The sequence below is a fragment of the Etheostoma spectabile genome, unplaced genomic scaffold (genome assembly GCF_008692095.1).
Source record: "Etheostoma spectabile isolate EspeVRDwgs_2016 unplaced genomic scaffold, UIUC_Espe_1.0 scaffold00018647, whole genome shotgun sequence".
In the NCBI taxonomy this organism is placed as follows: domain Eukaryota; kingdom Metazoa; phylum Chordata; class Actinopteri; order Perciformes; family Percidae; genus Etheostoma; species Etheostoma spectabile.
This window is the reverse complement of record NW_022604376.1, coordinates 40,458-60,688: the sequence shown is the minus strand read 5'-3', so window position 1 is coordinate 60,688 and position 20,231 is coordinate 40,458. Positions and strand designations below refer to the sequence as shown.

Genomic DNA, 20,231 nt, shown 5'->3' with positions numbered 1-20,231 from the left:
CATTTATGCCCCCAACTGGGATGATGCTGATTTCTTTAAGAAAATAATGACCTTGTTGCCCGATTTGAACACACATCATCTAATATTTGGTGGAGATATGAACTGTGTGATGTCCAGAGCAATCTCTAGCTTCATGTCTCATATAGGTTGTATAGACCCTTGGAGGTTTCTGTATCCTTCCAGAAGAGAATTTTCTTATTTCTCGCATGTGCACCAGTCCTACTCTAGGATAGATTACTTTTTTATTGACAAACACCTTCTGCCTTCAATAAAATCTGTAGAGTACTCCGCCATTGTCGAATCAGATCACGCACCCCTCATACTTGATATTTCCATTGCGCTTAACTATCCCGCAAGGTCTGCTTGGAGGTTGAACACAACATTACTTTCAGATACAAACTTTTGTCAGTACGTCTCACAATCAATAGACGATTTCCTTTTGTTTAATCAGACGGACTCTATAACACCATCCGTACTATGGGAAACATTAAAAGTGGTACTACGGGGACAAATAATATCATTTTCGGTATCACGAAATAAAGACAGGAGACGGACACAGGAAAAAATAGCCGATTCCATTTTGAAAATTGATCATCAATATTCAAAGACCCCATCGCCCGAGCTATACAAAGAAAAATTGAACCTTAAGGCACAATATGATCTACTGTCTACGGAAAAGATAGAAAGAAATCTGTTAAGGTCACGTTCATTTTTCTACGAACATGGGGAAAAGGCAGGGCGCCTTCTTGCCCATCAGTTGAAGGGTAAATCTGCATCCAGACTTATTCCTACTATCAGGAAGGCACCTCAAGAAGTGACAATGGACCCGCAAGAAATCAACAGCACCTTTGAGAAATATTACTCAGATCTATACAAATCAGACTTCCCCCACAATGTCTCTGATATGACGGAATTTTTAGAAAACTTGGGCGCTCCAACAATTACACAAGTCCAAAGAGAAAGCCTAGAAAGACCTCCTTGCAGCTCACGCCTCTGCTTGTCAACATGTTTAACCACTCCTTTGAACAGTCATCCCTCCCACGGAGCCTCACGGAGGCACTTATCACAGTTTTACTAAAGCCAGGCAAAGATGCAATGGACTGCAGCTCTTATAGGCCTATATCGTTGCTGAATGCAGATGTTAAAATTCTTTCTAAAGTCCTGGCCGTTAGAATAAGTTCTGTCATTCCAGACATAATTTCAGTTGATCAGACAGGTTTCATTAAAGGGCGCCATTCATTTGTCAACGTCCGTAGACTTTTAAATGTGGTTCACTCTCCAGCATCTGGAGTTGCTCCAGAAGTGGTAGTATCCCTTGACGCAGAGAAGGCTTTTGACAGGGTTGAATGGGGCTATCTCTTCCCCGTGTTGGACAAGTTCGGGTTCGGTCCAAAATTCGTCTCCTGGGTCCGGCAATTATACTCGTCCCCTAAGGCTGCAGTAGTCACTAATAATTTGTGTTTGCAATATTTTTCACTGTTCAGAGGGACGCGTCAGGGTTGCCCTCTCAGTCCGTTGCTGTTCGTCCTAGCGATAGAACCCCTGTCAATAAAGCTTCGAAACACACAGTCCATACAGGGTATTATTAGGATGGGAGTGGAACATAACGTCTCTTTGTATGCTGATGATCTCTTAATTTATGTAACGGACCCATTGTCCTCTACACCTATAATTTTGAAAACTCTGGAGGTCTTTGGTAGTTTTTCTGGGTATAAAATTAATTTCTCAAAAAGCATGTGTTTCCCTATTAATGAGAAGGCGCTTCAAATACAAGATACGGACTTGCCCTTTCATATTTCAAAATCAGGATTTAAGTATCTAGGAATCCATGTCACCCCCTCTTTCTCTGGTTTGCTAGATGCAAATTTTACTCCAATACTTGGGAGACTAAAATCTGACCTCCAGCGATGGAGCACCATTTATTTATCTCTAGCTGGAAGAGTTAACTGTGTTAAAATTAACGTGTTGCCTCGGTTTCTATATTTATTTCAAAATCTTCCGGTCTTCCTTCCAAAGTCTTTCTTTCGAGCAACAGAAAAGTTACTTTCAAGCTTTCTATGGGGAGGTAAAACTCCAAGGTTGCGTAAAAAATTCCTTGAAAGACCAAGACAAAGGGGTGGGCTCGCCCTCCCAAATTTAAGGATTTACTATTGGGCTGCAAACGTACAAAAAGTTGTTTACTGGTTTCGACATCCTGAGGCAGACTGGTGTAGTGCAGAGGCCAAGTTTTGTAAACTGGCGTCACTTGCTTCATTGATTACGTTAAGACTCCCTCTCTCCCCGACACATTTCACTTCTAGTCCGGTAGTAAGCGCGACTCTTAATAAAAATATTTTAAATAAGCACATTTTTTACATAAGCTATACCCTCCTCAGAATAAATCCCCTGTATTGTCCATGAGGATGTGGAAAGCATCGGTGGCCCTGCTTACTAGCCTGCGCGTTCACAGCAGGCTCTGCAGTGGGGGAGGAGCTGTGGAGGGGGGGCTGTAGCACAGCGGAGAGCAAGGGGGAGGGACCTGTAAGGTGTGCTTGTTCAAATTTTTTGGCTAAGTCCACGTTTTCTCAGAACTCCCTACTGCAGCTTTAATCCACGGAGAAATGCACACATGTATATGCATTAACCAAAAAAGAAAGTTAATCTGTAGGCATTAATCAGAAAAGAAGTTAATATGTACATGCATTAATCAAAAAGAAATTTGATCTGTATAAGCATTAGTCAGCAGACCTTGTGGCGCAATGGTAGCGTGTCTGACTCCAGATCAGAAGGTTGCGTGTTCAAATCACGTCAGGGTCAAATGTTGATGGGTGACAGTAGCTCAGTATGTGGTAGTTGGGAGTACTCCCTCAGCAAGGATTTGAGAATCAAAGTCTTCAATTCCTGTATTAATATAGGCTTTTATGCACCAATTTACATATACATCTAATACCTGAAACACATCAAACACTTGAAAGACATCAAACACATCCAACACTGGAAGCACAAACAGATCAAACACCTGAAACATGTCAATCACATCAAAGACATTAAACACGTGAAACACATCAAACAGATAAAACACGTCAAACGCCTGAAAGACATCAAACATCTGAAACATATCAAACACTTGAAACACATCAAACACCTGAAACAAATCAAACACCTAAAACACATCAAACACATCAAAGACATCAAGCACCTGAAAAATATAAAAAACATCAAAAACCTGAAACACATAAAACACATCAAAGACATCAACACCTGAAACACATAAAAGACATTAAACACATCAAAGACCTGAAACACATCAAATAACAGAAACACATCAAACACCTTAAACACATAGAACACCGGAAGCACAAACACATAAAAAACATAAAACACATCAAACACATCAAACACCTGAAACCCATCAAAAACCTAAAACACATCAAACACCTGAAAGATATCAAACACATGAAACACCTGAAAAAAATCAAACACCTTAAACACATCAAATACCTGAAACACATCAAACACATCAAACAACTCAAACACCTGAAACAAATTGAACACCTGAAACACATCAAACACTTGAAACAGATCAAATCCCTGAAACAAATCGAACACATGAAACATATCAAGCACCTGAAACACATCAAACATCTGAAACACATCAAACACCTGAAACACATCAAACACCTGAAACACATCTCAAACAAAAAAAATCAAAGACCTGAAATAGATAGATAGATAGATAGATAGATAGATAGATAGATATTTATTGATCCCAAAAAATGGGAAATTACAGTGTTACAGCAGCACACAAAATATACAAACATACAATATACATGAAATAATAATAATTATAATAACAAAATATAAGAATAAAATATAAGAATGTAAGAACAAATATTTAAGTATATACAAGATGGGAAAAAACAAAAAAAACAAAATGTACATTAAACACATCAAACACCTGAAACACGTTAAATAACTGACACACATCAACCACATCAAACACCTGAAACACATCAAACACCTGAAACACCTGAAACACATCAAAGACATAAAAGACATTAACACCTGAAACACATTAATCACCAGCTTCAGGTAAGGAGGCCTCAAAGACCAACTGCTTTCGCAGCATCTGTTCCTTGTCTTCTGGAAGCAAGTCCTCCAAAGACAAACTGCTTTCGCAGCGCCTGGTCTCTGCCAAAGCCGCTGGCCTCCAGCTACCCGGAGAAGAACCCTAAAACTTAAATCAGTCACTTAGACGCAAAAAAGTAAGGAAATAGGGTTCAAGTTTTGAAAAACAAAAGTCATCACTTGAAAGTCATATATTGTAAAAAGGGAGGTTTCTGTGTCTTTTTTTATTCAAAACCCGGTTGATTTGCAATATGAATACTGTGAAAGTAACAAAACGCTTAATCCACGGAGAAATGCACACATGTATATGCATTAACCAAAAAGAAAGTTAATCTGTAGGCATTAATCAGAAAAAAAGTTAATATGTATATGCATTAATCAAAAAGAAATTTGATCTGTATAAGCATTAGACAGCAGACCTTGTGGCGCAATGGTAGCGCGTCTGACTCCAGATCAGAAGGTTGCGTGTTCAAATCACGTCAGGGTCAAATGTTGATGGGTGGCAGTAGCTCAGTATGTGGTAGTTGGGGGTACTCCCTCAGCAAGGATTTGAGAATCAATGGCTTCATTTCCTGTATTAACATAGGCTTTTATGCACCAATTTACATATACATATAATACCTGAAACACATTAAAGACATCAAACATCTGAAACACATCAAAGACATCAAACACCTGAAACACATCCAACACTGGAAGCACAAACAGATCAAACACCTGAAACATGTCAAACACATCAAAGACATTAAACACCTAAAAAACATCAAACACCTGAAACAAATTGAACACATGAAACACATCAAACAGATAAAACACGTCAAACGCCTGAAACTAATCAAACAAATCAAACACCTGAAACACATCAAACACATAAAAGACATGAAGCACCTGAAACATATAAAAAACATCAAAAACCTGAAACACATAAAACACATCAAAGACATCAACACCTGAAACACATAAAAGACATTAAACACATCAAAGACCTGAAACACATCAAATAACAGAAACACAAACACATCAAACACCTGAAACACATAGAACACCGGAAGCACAAACACATCAAAAACATAAAACACATCAAATACATCAAACACCAGAAACACATCAAACACATCAAAGACATCAAACACATAAAAAAACATCAAACACCTGAAACACCTGAAAGATATCAAACACATGAAACACCTGAAACAAATCAAACACCTTAAACACATCATATACCTGAAACACATCAAACAACTCAAACACCTGAAACAAATTGAACACCTGAAACACATCAAACACATGAAACATATCAAGCACCTGAAACACATCAAACACCTGAAACACATCAAAAAACACAAAAAAAATCAAAGACCTGAAATACATCAAACACATCAAACACCTGAAACACGTTAAACAACTGACACACATCAACCACATCAAACACCTGAAACACAACAAACACCTGAAACACATCAAAGACATAAAATACATTAACACCTGAAACACATTAATCACCAGCTTCAGGTAAGTAGGCCTCAAAGACCAACTGCTTTTGCGTCGCACGGTCCCTGCGTACTGGAAGCGAGGCCTAAAACTTAAATCAGTCACTTAGACACAAAAAAGTTAGGAAATAGGGTTCAGGTTTTGAAAAACAAAAGTCATCACTTGAAAGTCATATATTATAAAAAGGGAGATTTCTGTGCCTTTTTGAATTCAAAACCAGGTTTGATCTGTACATGCATCAGTCAGCAGACCTTGTGGCGCAAAGGTAGTGCGTCTGACTCCCGATCAGAAGGTTGTGTGTTCAAATCACGTCAGGGTCAAATGTTGATGGGTGGCAGTAGCTCAATATGTGGTGGTAGCAATAATTTGAACATCGACGGTTTCATTTCCTGTATTAAATTAGACTTTTATGCACCAATTTACAAATACATCTAATACCTAATTCCTGAAACACATCAAACACATTTAACACCTGAAACACCTGAATCACTACAGACACCTGAAACCCATCAAACACATTCAACACCTGAAACACATCAAACACCTGAAACACATCAAACACATCAATCACCTGAAACACATCAAACACCTGAAACACATCAAACACCTGAAACACATCAAACACATCAATCACCTGAAACACATCAAACACCTGAATCACATATAACACCCGAAACACATCAATTCAAAACATGTGAGGGTCAAAAGCTGATGGGTGGCAGTAGCTCAATATGTGGTAATTAGGTGTCCTCCCCCACCAAGGATTTCAGCATCAAAGGCACATCAATCATGTGAAATACATAAAACACTCCTCTGTTTTAGTTACAGAGTGAGGAATCACACTTCTCTTCCATCTTTGTTGAGAGTTGCAAATGCGCAGTACCTAGGTAAGGATTACAAGCCAATCAGGAGCAGAGTATAGGCTGGACTACAGTAGAGCTGTTTGGAATCAGTGTTTTCTTTTGGAGATTCATGATCCCTAATACCTTTCTAAACCACTTACCCTGGTCCCTGACCCCTGACCCCAGAGCTGGTAGCTCTGTTCCTTGGCGGAGCCAGTTGGGCCCCCTGCTCTGGCTGGCTGGAGCTCAGAGGCTTCAGGTGAGGAGGCCTCAAAGACCAACTGCTTTTGCAGCATCTGGTCCTAGTCTTCTGGAAGCGAGGCCTCCAAAGACAAGCTGCTTTCGCAGCGCCTAGTCTCTGCCGAAGCTTCTGGCCTCCAGCTGCCCGGAGCAGAACCCTGAACTTAAAGACTCAACACGGCTTGTACATATAAGGTTCTCTATGGATGTTTTGTGACCTCACTCATGACGTCATCATGAACTCACAGCTGATTGGTCAGTAGTTCTTTTGATGTATTATAGAATGCTGTGATGTCATACACCGTAGACAATTCCAGTCTATAAGACTTTTCTCATTTTATTTTTATTTATTTTTGAGGGATGAAAACAAAATACATTGTAAAAAAGTATGAGAATATACACATCACACTATAAATGTGTAAATTAATTTAACGTGTATAGAGCAGACATATTTTCACATGTAAATTGGTAAATATTATATTTGATTATTAATAGCTTTGATAGCAGGATCATTCTCAATACTTTTGTAAAACCTTTGTCTTTCTGGGAGTATATCCACTATAATACATTCTTAAAAAAGTTCATATCTTTTGCTATGGTTAGGCCTCGTATCCAAACTACTCTGGCAGATGATACTAGTGTCGATGTAGCCTTGGAAAATAATTAGCAGCTGGTAGATAGATCTCCCCATCGGGAAGTAAATCCCCAGTCTTCTGCGTGAGAGGCGGAGGCGACCATCCAAAGTTTCAGTAGTTTTTGTGTTGGAACAAGTTTCACTGTTTGAAATAAGCTTTTGAGATACAAGAACGTCTTCACTTGGGACAGCAATTGACTCCCAACCCGATGGGAGAAATCCTGAGCTTTGAGATTTGGAGGGGCTGACTTTGATTCCGAATGCTTGACACTGGACTTCAATCTGCCCCAGTGGGCGCTGTAGATCACTGTTTGATGAAGCCAAAAGAACAAAATAATCTGGAAAGAGCAGAAAAGGAATTACAAAGTGCCCAGACTTGACACTCTCCCACCTTCTGCTGCGCCTTGTGAGGTGCTGTTCATGTCCAGTAGATATGCTTTTTCCATCGCTTGACAATATTCCCATTTAGAGCCAGGAGTTCTCCTCCCATGCTGAACACAGCTGGAGCCAAGGCCCACTTTCCCGAGAAGTCTTACGCGTTCGCCGGGACTTCCTCGAGGCCTTGTAGCATTGGTTAGCTGGTAGAAAAGTCTCCCCGTCGGGGAATCGAACCCCAATCTTCCGCTTGACAGGCGGAGATACTGTCCATTATACTAACGAGGAATGCACAAGTTTAATATTTGGCACATCAAGAAATAGGTGGCGCTATTCCAACATTCAGACCGCAGTCAATGCATGTAGAAATATTTAGGTTTACTACATATTTGCTGTCATTAAAATACATGACAAAGCATCTGTGACTGAATCTAGTTTAAAATCTCTATTTTGTAGCATTTTGAACATTTGCAGTAAAATAAAAAATGTGCATTTTCCCACAAATATGCAAAATAAATGCATTTCGTCAGTTTCCGTAGTGTAATGGTTATCACGTTTGCCTAACACGCGAAAGGTCCCCAGTTCGTAACAGGGCGGAAACACATTTCTTTGTTTTTATTGACTTCGCACAGTCAAACTCTGCGAAGTTAAACTCTCCATAACCTTCACGGAAAAATCTCCCTGACGTGAAATCGTGGCCAGGCCTACCGAAGTTTCCCCAGTGCAGTAGTCATCACATTCAGAGATTCAGGAATATCCGGTCTAAAATTGATGCAGAAAAACTAGTCCATGCATTTGTTACTTCTAAGCTGGATTACTCCAATTCTTTATTATCAGGCTGCTTAAAAGAGTCCATAAAGATTCGTCAGCTGATCCAGAATGCTGCAGCACGTGTTCTGATAGGAACCAGGAAAAGAGATCACATCTCTCCGGGTTTTGCTTCTCTGCATTAACTTCCTGTAAAATCCAGAATAGAATTTAAAATCTTTCTTCTCACCTACAAAGCTCTTCATGTTCAAGCACCATCTTATCTTAATGAAAAAGAAAGTTGATGTGTTTATGCATTTATTAAAAAGAAAGTTGATGTCATAATGAATTGTGATGATAAATCAAAAAGAAAGTTGATGTGTATATGCACTTACAGTTCTACAATGTTATTTTGTAGTTCTCGAATGTTAGGTTTAATTTCTAGAATGTTAAGCGGTCGATCTAGAATGTTAGGTTCTAGAAAGATATCTTTCAGTTCTGGAATGTTAAGTCTCAGTTCTGGAACAACAACAGGCATTGTCACCAGACTTTAGTATGATCTGAGGAACAGGATGTCAGCACATGCCATGATCGTAGAATGCAGGCACATTTTAGTCTGGTAAATAACAGGTATTTTTACACTGGGATGGAAGTGCTAATTTTGCAATCGACAGCTGATCTTCCCCAATACAGACACCTGATACTATGCAGAACTCACGGATTCCCACTCTCTAAAACACAACCGCCCAACATGGGGCTCGAACCCACGACCCTGAGATTAAGAGTCTCATGCTCTACCGACTGAGCTAGCCAGGCACTTCTTAAGATTTAAGTTGCGGTTCTAAAATGTTACTTAAAATTTCTGAAATGTAACAGTTCCAGAATATTACTTGGCAGTTCTAGAATGTTAAGCTGCAGTTCCAGAAAGTTAGGTTAAAGTTCTAGAATGTCACTTGGCAATTCTAGAATGTTAGGCTGAAGTTCTAGAATGTTAAGGTGCCATTCTTGAATGTTAGCTCTAAGTTCTAGAATGTTAAGCTGCAGTTCTAGAATGTTGGATGTAAGTTCTAGAATGTTAGGCTGCAGTTCTAGAAAGTTAAGCTTCCATTCTAAAATGATAAGTTACAATTCAAGAACAATAGGTTGAAGTTTTAGAACTTTTATAATGTTAGGTTTAAGTTCTCGAATGTCAGTATGCAATTCTAGAATGTTAGGTTGAAGTTCAAGAATGTTAATTCATTACACTTCTAAAAGGTTACATTGTAGTTCTAGAATGGGAAGCTGCACTTATAGAATGTTAAGTTGCAATTCTAGAATGTTAAACTGCAGTTCTGAAATGTTAAGTTGCAGTTCTAGAACAATAGGATGTAGTTTCAAAAATTTTAAGAATTATGGTGCCAAAATGTTGTTAACAGTTCTACAATGTCATGTTGTGGTTGTGGAATGTTAGGTTTGAGTTTGAGAATGTTAATATGCAGTTCTAGAATATTAGGTTGAAGTTCAAGAATGTTAAGCTATCAATCTAGATTCTTAGGTCATAGTTCTAGAATATTAAGCTGTCGATCTAGAATGTTAGGTCAAAGTCCTAGAATATTAAACTGCCAATCTAGAATGTTAGGACAAAGTTCTCGAATGTTAAGCTGTATTTCTAGAATGTTAGGTTTAAGTTTTAGAAAGTTAAGCTGCCATTCTAGAATGTTAAGTTCCAATTCCAGAACAATAGGTTGAAGTTTTAGAATTCTTTTAAGTTGCGGTCCTAAAATGTTGCTTACAGTTCTAAAAGGTTACATTGTAGTTCTAGAATGGTAAGTTGCAGTTCTAGAATGTTAAGCTGCCATTCTAGAATGTTAAATTGCAATTCAAGAACAATAGGTTGAAGTTTTAAACATTTTATAAGTTGTGGTCCTAAACTGTTACTTACAGTTCTAAAAAGTTACATTTTAGTTCTAGAATGGTAAGCTGCAGTTTTATAATGTAAAGTGGCAATTCTAGAATGTTAAACTGCAGTTCTGAAATGTTAAGTTGCAGTTATAGAACAATAGGATGTAGTTTTAGAATTTTAAGAGTTATGGTCCTAAAATGTTACTTATAGTTCTGCAATGATATTTTGTTGTTGTAGGATGTTAGGTTTCAGTCCTACAAAGTTAATATGCAGTTGTAGAATATTAGGTTTAAGTTCAAGAATGTTAAGCTGCAGTTCTGGAACAATAGGTTGTAGTTTTAGAATTTTAAGAGTTATAGTACTAAAATGTTACTTACAGTTCTACAATGTTATTTTGTAGTTCTCGAATGTTAGTTTTAATTTCTAGAATGTTAAGCGGTTGATCTAGAATGTTAGGTTCTAGAAAGTTAACTTTCAGTTCTGGAATGTTAAGTCTCAGTTCTGGAACAACAACAGGCATTGTCACCAGACTTTCGTATGATCTGAGGAACAGGATGTCAGCACATGCCATGATCGTAGAATGCAGGCACATTTTAGTCTGGTAAATAACAGGTATTTTTACACTGGGATGGAAGTGCTAATTTTGCAATCGACAGCTGATCTTCCCCAATACAGCCACCTGATACTATGCAGAACTCACGGATTCCCACTCTCTAAAACACAACCACCCAACGTGGGGCTCGAACCCACCACCCTGAGATTAAGAGTCTCATGCTCTACCGACTGAGCTAGCCAGGCACTTCTTAAGATTTAAGTTGCGGTTCTAAAATGTTACTTAAAATTTCTGAAATGTAACAGTTCCAGAATATTACTTGGCAGTTCTAGAATGTTAAGCTGCAGTTCCAGAAAGTTAGGTTAAAGTTCTAGAATGTCACTTGGCAATTCTAGAATGTTAGGCTGAAGTTCTAGAATGTTAAGGTGCCATTCTTGAATGTTAGCTCTAAGTTCTAGAATGTTAAGCTGCAGTTCTAGAATGTTGGATGTAAGTTCTAGAATGTTAGGCTGCAGTTCTAGAAAGTTAAGCTTCCATTCTAAAATGATAAGTTACAATTCAAGAACAATAGGTTGAAGTTTTAGAACTTTTATAATGTTAGGTTTAAGTTCTCGAATGTCAGTATGCAGTTCTAGAATGTTAGGTTGAAGTTCAAGAATGTTAATTCATTACACTTCTAAAAGGTTACATTGTAGTTCTAGAATGGGAAGCTGCACTTATAGAATGTTAAGTTGCAATTCTAGAATGTTAAACTGCAGTTCTGAAATGTTAAGTTGCAGTTCTAGAACAATAGGATGTAGTTTCAAGAATTTTAAGAATTATGGTGCCAAAATGTTGTTAACAGTTCTACAATGTCATGTTGTGGTTGTGGAATGTTAGGTTTGAGTTTGAGAATGTTAATATGCAGTTCTAGAATATTAGGTTGAAGTTCAAGAATGTTAAGCTATCAATCTAGATTCTTAGGTCAAAGTTCTAGAATATTAAGCTGTCGATCTAGAATGTTAGGTCAAAGTCCTAGAATATTAAACTGCCAATCTAGAATGTTAGGACAAAGTTCTCGAATGTTAAGCTGTATTTCTAGAATGTTAGGTTTAAGTTTTAGAAAGTTAAGCTGCCATTCTAGAATGTTAAGTTCCAATTCCAGAACAATAGGTTGAAGTTTTAGAATTCTTTTAAGTTGCGGTCCTAAAATGTTGCTTACAGTTCTAAAAGGTTACATTGTAGTTCTAGAATGGTAAGTTGCAGTTCTAGAATGTTAAGCTGCCATTCTAGAATGTTAAATTGCAATTCAAGAACAATAGGTTGAAGTTTTAAACATTTTATAAGTTGTGGTCCTAAACTGTTACTTACAGTTCTAAAAAGTTACATTTTAGTTCTAGAATGGTAAGCTGCAGTTTTATAATGTAAAGTGGCAATTCTAGAATGTTAAACTGCAGTTCTGAAATGTTAAGTTGCAGTTATAGAACAATAGGATGTAGTTTTAGAATTTTAAGAGTTATGGTCCTAAAATGTTACTTATAGTTCTGCAATGATATTTTGTTGTTGTAGGATGTTAGGTTTCAGTCCTACAAAGTTAATATGCAGTTGTAGAATATTAGGTTTAAGTTCAAGAATGTTAAGCTGCAGTTCTGGAACAATAGGTTGTAGTTTTAGAATTTTAAGAGTTATAGTACTAAAATGTTACTTACAGTTCTACAATGTTATTTTGTAGTTCTCGATTGTTAGGTTTAATTTCTAGAATGTTAAGCGGTCGATCTAGAATGTTAGGTTCTAGAAAGTTAACTTTCAGTTCTGGAATGTTAAGTCTCAGTTCTGGAACAACAACAGGCATTGTCACCAGACTTTAGTATGATCTGAGGAACAGGATGTCAGCACATGCCATGATCGTAGAATGCAGGCACATTTTAGTCTGGTAAATAACAGGTATTTTTACACTGGGATGGAAGTGCTAATTTTGCAATCAACAGCTGATCTTCCCCAATACAGACACCTGATACTATGCAGAACTCACGGATTCCCACTCTCTAAAACACAACCGCCCAACGTGGGGCTCGAACCCATGACCCTGAGATTAAGAGTCTCATGCTCTACCGACTGAGCTAGCCAGGCACTTCTTAAGATTTGAGTTGCGGTTCTAAAATGTTACTTAAAATTTCTGAAATGTAACAGTTCCAGAATATTACTTGGCAGTTCTAGAATGTTAAGCTGCAGTTCCAGAAAGTTAGGTTAAAGTTCTAGAATGTCACTTGGCAATTCTAGAATGTTAGGCTGAAGTTCTAGAATGTTAAGGTGCCATTCTTGAATGTTAGCTCTAAGTTTTAGAATGTTAAGCTGCAGTTCTAGAATGTTGGATGTAAGTTCTAGAATGTTAGGCTGCAGTTCTAGAAAGTTAAGCTTCCATTCTAAAATGACAAGTTACAATTCAAGAACAATAGGTTGAAGTTTTAGAACTTTTATAATGTTAGGTTTAAGTTCTCGAATGTCAGTATGCAGTTCTAGAATGTTAGGTTGAAGTTCAAGAATGTTAATTCATTACACTTCTAAAAGGTTACATTGTAGTTCTAGAATGGGAAGCTGCACTTATAGAATGTTAAGTTGCAATTCTAGAATGTTAAACTGCAGTTCTGAAATGTTAAGTTGCAGTTCTAGAACAATAGGATGTAGTTTCAAGAATTTTAAGAATTATGGTGCCAAAATGTTGTTAACAGTTCTACAATGTCATGTTGTGGTTGTGGAATGTTAGGTTTGAGTTTGAGAATGTTAATATGCAGTTCTAGAATATTAAGTTGAAGTTCAAGAATGTTAAGCTATCAATCTAGATTCTTAGGTCAAAGTTCTAGAATATTAAGCTGTCGATCTAGAATGTTAGGTCAAAGTCCTAGAATATTAAACTGCCAATCTAGAATGTTAGGACAAAGTTCTCGAATGTTAAGCTGTATTTCTAGAATGTTAGGTTTAAGTTTTAGAAAGTTAAGCTGCCATTCTAGAATATTAAGTTCCAATTCCAGAACAATAGGTTGAAGTTTTAGAATTCTTTTAAGTTGCGGTCCTAAAATGTTGCTTACAGTTCTAAAAGGTTACATTGTAGTTCTAGAATGGTAAGTTGCAGTTCTAGAATGTTAAGCTGCCATTCTAGAATGTTAAATTGCAATTCAAGAACAATAGGTTGAAGTTTTAAACATTTTATAAGTTGTGGTCCTAAACTGTTACTTACAGTTCTAAAAAGTTACATTTTAGTTCTAGAATGGTAAGCTGCAGTTTTATAATATAAAGTGGCAATTCTAGAATGTTAAACTGCAGTTCTGAAATGTTAAGTTGCAGTTATAGAACAATAGGATGTAGTTTTAGAATTTTAAGAGTTATGGTCCTAAAATGTTACTTATAGTTCTGCAATGATATTTTGTTGTTGTAGGATGTTAGGTTTCAGTCCTACAAAGTTAATATGCAGTTGTAGAATATTAGGTTTAAGTTCAAGAATGTTAAGCTGCAGTTCTGGAACAATAGGTTGTAGTTTTAGAATTTTAAGAGTTATAGTACTAAAATGTTACTTACAGTTCTACAATGTTATTTTGTAGTTCTCGAATGTTAGTTTTAATTTCTAGAATGTTAAGCGGTCGATCTAGAATGTTAGGTTCTAGAAAGTTAACTTTCAGTTCTGGAATGTTAAGTCTCAGTTCTGGAACAACAACAGGCATTGTCACCAGACTTTCGTATGATCTGAGGAACAGGATGTCAGCACATGCCATGATCGTAGAATGCAGGCACATTTTAGTCTGGTAAATAACAGGTATTTTTACACTGGGATGGAAGTGCTAATTTTGCAATCGACAGCTGATCTTCCCCAATACAGCCACCTGATACTATGCAGAACTCACGGATTCCCACTCTCTAAAACACAACCGCCCAACGTGGGGCTCGAAAGTTCTAGAATGTCACTTGGCAATTCTAGAATGTTAGGCTGAAGTTCTAGAATGTTAAGGTGCCATTCTTGAATGTTAGCTCTAAGTTCTAGAATGTTAAGCTGCAGTTCTAGAATGTTGGATGTAAGTTCTAGAATGTTAAGGTGCCATTCTTGAATGTTAGCTCTAAGTTCTAGAATGTTAAGCTGCAGTTCTGGAATGTTAAGTCTCAGTTCTGGAACAACAGGCATTGTCACCAGACCAGTTCTAGAATGTTAAGCTGCCATTCTAGAATGTTAAGTTGCAATTCAAGAACAATAGTTTGACATTTTACAAATTTTATAAGTTGTGGTCCTAAAATGTTACTTACAAATCTAAAAGATTACATTGTAATTCTAGAATGGTAAGATGCCATTTTAGAAATGTAAGCTGCTATTCTAGAATGTTAAGTTGGCTGGCTGTTAAAATTCAGGTCAGAGTCCATGACTACACCAAGATTTCTCTTTGTCGGTTGTATGAAATTCTGTCATATTGGAACTAGTTTTGCTTGAACACAGTGACAACACATATCCTGTACTTGATATGGAGGCACTTACTGTTTGTCCAATCTGAATTCTGTCTTTGAAGAAGGAATTAAACTCATTGCAGGCCTTGGTAGGTAAAAGTTCAGATGCTACTGGTACTGGAGTGTTTGTTATCCTATCGACAGTGGCAAACAAAGCACGCGAAATATTATTGTTTCAATAGATAATGTCAGAGAAGAAGGACCTTCTTGCATTCCTCAATTCCAAATTATAAATACAAAGTCTCTCTTTATAGGTGTTATAATTGACCAGGAGATCTCTTTTCGCCACCTTCGTTCAGCTTTACTACACTCTCTTTTTTCTGTTCTCAACAGTAGGACATTTCTCCATGGAGATATTTTCTTACCAGAGACAACTTTGACCTTAATGGAAGCAATGGCATCAATAACATTTTTAATTTTACAGTTGAAATGATCTACGAGCTCAGTGACTGAGAGCCCAGAGAGCCCAGAGAGGAGAAAAGCTGAATAAATGTTTCACTGGTGTTGTCAGTGATATACTTTTTTCTGATTATCATTGTTTGGACACTTTTGGGCACAGAGATAGTGCCGCTGAAGAAAAGCATTGTTAGTCACCACAACCTCGGAAGCATTCAGAAACTTGGAGACAGTCAAGTCAAGAGTGTGCCCCTTATTGTGCGTGGGCTCCGTCACATGCTGATTCAGTCCATAGTTGTCGAAAACACAACACAGTTCTTTGGTCCCTCTGTCCTGGGGGGTGTCAACATGAATGTTAAAATCCCACACAATGATTACACAATCAAAGTTAATGCAGATTATAGACAGCAGTTCAGTGACATCATCAATGAAGGTTGCACAATATTTAGGTGGTCTGTAGATATTTAGAAACATTGCTCGTGGGGAAGACCTTAACTAAAGAGCCACATATTCAAAAGAAGCAAAATTTCCATAGCATATTTCCGTACAGTGGAATGAGACGTTAAACAAAATGGCGACTCCACCTCCTTTTCTATTCGCTCTATTCTCGCTCATATAACTGAAGTTATGGGGAGCTGACTTGATGAGAACAGCAGCATTGTTATTATGGTCTAACCAGGTTTCAGTTAAAAACATAAAATGTAGATTGTGATCAATAATAAAATCATTGATTAAAAATGATTTTCATGCCAAAGACCTGATGTTTAGTAAAGATAGTGTTAGTGTGTTTTAATTTTTTGGGACAGGCTGTAGCTGACAAGGAATGGATGCTAAATTTGTTAAGTTGGCAGTTAAGTGCTTATTCGCCGTTCTTTTTCTATTCACAACATAAATTGAGGAAGAATTGTACACACAGGGCCCGGGCTTGTCTTGAAAAAACTAATGAGTGTCACTAGGCCTGGCACATGTCAGTTAATGCTTGCTGGATTTTGTACACAAGCATCCTTATCAGTCTGGGGGTAAGGAGTTAGCTGACATCCTGTGTTGGAATAAAATGTATTCATATCATGTGTGCTCATAAACATTATATTCACGTAGTGCATTATATTAATCATGTGTGTTCAATTCATTATATTTTGAGGCAAAGAGCAGATGTGGATAGAGTAGCCAAAAATTTTACTCAAGTAAAAGTACTGTTACTTCCGAATAATATGACTCAAGTAAAAGTAAAAGTAGTCATTCAAATAATTACTTGAGTAAGAGTAAAAAAGTGCTCGGCAAAAAACTACTCAAGTAGTGAGTAAGTGTTGATTAACGTCTGATTTATTTTGTAACAAAAGCATCAATCAGACAAAAACACAAAATAATAGTCTTTATGGAAAAATTAAAGTTCATCCAATCAATAAAATAAAATAAATGAATTACAAAAGCTTAATTTAAAAATAAGGTAAATTCAAGTTCTTATAAATAAAATCAATAAAATAATAAGAAATAAGAAATAAATAAGCAGAAGTAACACAAATGTCCAAACCTTTATACTTTTTTACCAGTCTCTGTACGCAGAACTAGAACAAGGCAGCCCATAAACTCTCAAACTGTCAAGCAGGCTTTCGGTGTGAGTGGCGCAACTTTAAAAACAAAACAAAAACAACAACAACTTTTTCTATCAATAATTACAGCACCCAATCTCCTCTGTGGCTTTGTTGTAGCATTTGATCTTAAACTCTTCTCAACAAAAGTTTACAATCATTTTAAGAGATTTAAAGATGAGGAGCACCCTCAGTTTTTATCAGCATGCTTGAAACGGCATATTTAACACTAGCACTGCCAGACACCGAAGAGTGACTGTGTGTGTGTGTGTGTGTGTGTGTGTGTGTGTACAATTTCACCAAAACAAATCACAGTTATGTGATTATTAAGCTTCAACAGTAGTTGGCTCTCAAGGTTTTTGCTGTGAAGCTGTGATCGTTAAGCAGTGAACAGGAGTCCTGCATGACTGAAAAGTCTCTTACGCTGCAGATGCAGGGAGACCTGTGTTGACTTTGAGTGATAGCTTCTTGATGTGAGGAAAGGTGTGGAGTAGATCCATACCTGCAGGGGACAGACATGAAAGGTACCTCTCCAGCTTTCCTACTTGTGATTTTCCTAACTCCATGGATGCAAAGAAGTCGTCTTCATCAGAGAGGCTGCTGTTTGTACTGGTGACATCATCCAAGTCGGCGTCAAGGTGACTTCTGATGTAGTCAAGGCCTGTGACAAGATAATTATTTATTTTTTAAATGTAGGTCTGCACATTATTCATATCCTTCTACTGTATAGGCTGTCAAGCTGATGGTGTTTGACTTTAAAAGCTAACTGAGCTTATTGCCACCCTGTGGTTTGTTACCGACAAGATATAATCTTAAATGACAGTAACATTTTACAGATTTATATAGGTCAATGTCTACTGGTTCACATTTCAAGTGATAAACAAGTATATCTACCAGCTTTTAAGATGTTCTCCTTTGTGGTCCAGGATGTTCTGAATCTTGGTAGGAGTATTGCTGCCGCAGCTCAGGTTCTTTCATGACGTCTCCAAACCGTTTCTGGATCCCTTGCTGGAGGGCGTTAACAAGAGGTGTACACATTTTGCAAGTTGACTCCAACCTCTTCAGCATGTCCGACAACTGGTAAAGTGTTGGCAGCAGGAGGCCCATATGCACAGAGGATTCCCCTTGGAGGATATTAAGGGCCATGGCAACAGGCTTCATCACAGCAGCATACCCGACTAGAAACCCCATTTCAACTGGATTGAACCTATAAAAGATGTAACAATAAAAGATAACTTATAGCTACTTCTGTTCCAATGTCTATTATGCATTGTACATGTTAAATACACAAATAAATAAAAACAAAATAAATCAGTATCCAAAGAAAACTTGAGACAACCCATTAATCAGCCAGGTATATTATTTGTATTATTCTTTAAAAAGAAAATATAAATTTTGTCAACTTACATCTTTATCTTTAATGCTGTCCAGACATTGCGAATTGCTTGTTCTCCTTGCTCTCGATGAATGCGCACAATCCTTTCTACAGCAAGGAACAGGGAGCTCCAGCGTGTCTGATTGGGTCGGAGAAACTGCAGCTTGCATTCACGTTCCACTGCTTCATGGGCCATGGTGGACCTGCTGGTTTTATTCCAAAGAGCATGACATTTTGCAAAAGCAGACCGAGACAGCCTCTTGTAGGTTTCGTTTGTAGCTTCTCCTGCAGTGGCATCAACTGTGGATATGAGATTGAGTAGATGGCATGCACACTTTTGATGCCTTGGAAGTTGGTACTCAAGGCCTGTGTTGTCATCCAGAATAGCAGACACATCTTGATACTCAACCTCTGACTCACTCTGATCTTCTGTTGCATCATCAAGGGTGGAGTCACTCTCCTCTTGTACATTGGTGGCTTCCTCCTCTTTCTCCTCACCATATAATCGAAAGGCCTTCAGGAAGTTTGAGCCACTGTCTGTTGTTGTCCTGGTTACTTTTTCCCTTATGTGGTACTCAGAATGTATTTCCTCTAATGCAGCAGCAAGGACATCAAACGTATGCGAGCCTTTGACAGGTCTACAAGCCAATGCAGCGGAGTGCGGTGTTGTCTATCCAGTGACAGGTGACACCTAAGTAGCTACGTTGTCTGGCAAGCCAGCAGTCTGTTGTGGTAGCAACAGAGTTCACAGCACTCAGCTTTTTGATGATTATGCTCTTCTTGTGTTTTGCAGCTTCTTGTATTCTTGTGCATAACGTTTTCCTTGTCATCATTACTGTATGAGGTTGCAAGGTTTTAATCAAAGTCTTGAAGGATGGTGTCTCAACCACAGAAAATGGTTGGTTGGCCTCACATACAAAGTTTAGTACCAGCTTGTCAAGCTTTGCTTGTGTTACCCGCCCTGGGGCAGAAAAGGCTGTGATTTTTGCATTTTTCACAGGAGTATCACTGGAAGAGGAGGACTTGCATTTTCTGTGGTTCTCCAGTAAGTTTGTGTACTCAGACAGTTTGTTGGGATGAATCCTCTGTGGATAAAAAAAATATCTGAGGTTACAGGGAGAAAAAAAATACAAAAATACAATCCTGCTGGTACCTGACTTTTTCTAAAAGAGTCTATATTTTCATTTAAAATGGTTTTATACACATGACATTACACAATAGGCAAGTGAAATAAAATAGCTTTTACCTATTTTGGCCATACATAATCATACTGACTGCTCAGATTTCCACAGTATTGTATTGTTTTTATTATTTCGAGCTTTTGCATATTGGTTGCTTAGTAACTATCAGCGTCTCTGTCGGAGAAACGTCATAAGCGGTCTCGAGTAACAAGTAACTTTAACTGTCTATGGTAACAACTGTGGGCATCAGCAATGGGCCAAAGGCAAAGCCAGAGTCGGTAACGCTGGCTACCACAATAAATATGCCGTGAATGGACTCTGTTCTGAATCAGAAGGCAGCGCCGGGGGCTCGCTC

General features: G+C 37.8%; 1 long non-coding RNA gene and 6 other non-coding genes across 7 annotated transcripts; 3 read left to right on the top strand and 4 right to left on the bottom strand.

Moving 5' to 3' along the window:
* Window positions 1-2,724: 2,724 nt before the first annotated feature.
* Window positions 2,725-2,796, top strand: trnaw-cca (transfer RNA tryptophan (anticodon CCA)). Its single transcript has one exon. It is a non-coding gene; the product is annotated as a tRNA-Trp (tRNA).
* Window positions 2,797-3,142: 346 nt separating this feature from the next.
* LOC116681525 (uncharacterized) lies at window positions 3,143-6,826 on the bottom strand. Its single transcript, XR_004330032.1, has 3 exons — window positions 6,188-6,826; window positions 3,490-3,660; window positions 3,143-3,205 (listed from the first exon to the last, which is right to left on the bottom strand). It is a non-coding gene; the product is annotated as an uncharacterized LOC116681525 (long non-coding RNA).
* Window positions 4,524-4,595, top strand: trnaw-cca (transfer RNA tryptophan (anticodon CCA)). Its single transcript has one exon. It is a non-coding gene; the product is annotated as a tRNA-Trp (tRNA).
* A 1,079-nt stretch (window positions 6,827-7,905) lies between the features above and the next one.
* Window positions 7,906-7,977, bottom strand: trnad-guc (transfer RNA aspartic acid (anticodon GUC)). The gene has a single exon. It is a non-coding gene; the product is annotated as a tRNA-Asp (tRNA).
* A 241-nt stretch (window positions 7,978-8,218) lies between these two features.
* trnav-aac (transfer RNA valine (anticodon AAC)) lies at window positions 8,219-8,291 on the top strand. Its single transcript has one exon. It is a non-coding gene; the product is annotated as a tRNA-Val (tRNA).
* An 888-nt stretch (window positions 8,292-9,179) lies between these two features.
* Window positions 9,180-9,252, bottom strand: trnak-cuu (transfer RNA lysine (anticodon CUU)). Its single transcript has one exon. It is a non-coding gene; the product is annotated as a tRNA-Lys (tRNA).
* A 3,655-nt stretch (window positions 9,253-12,907) lies between these two features.
* On the bottom strand, window positions 12,908-12,980 carry trnak-cuu (transfer RNA lysine (anticodon CUU)). The gene has a single exon. It is a non-coding gene; the product is annotated as a tRNA-Lys (tRNA).
* Between the last annotated feature and the right edge of the window lie 7,251 nt (window positions 12,981-20,231).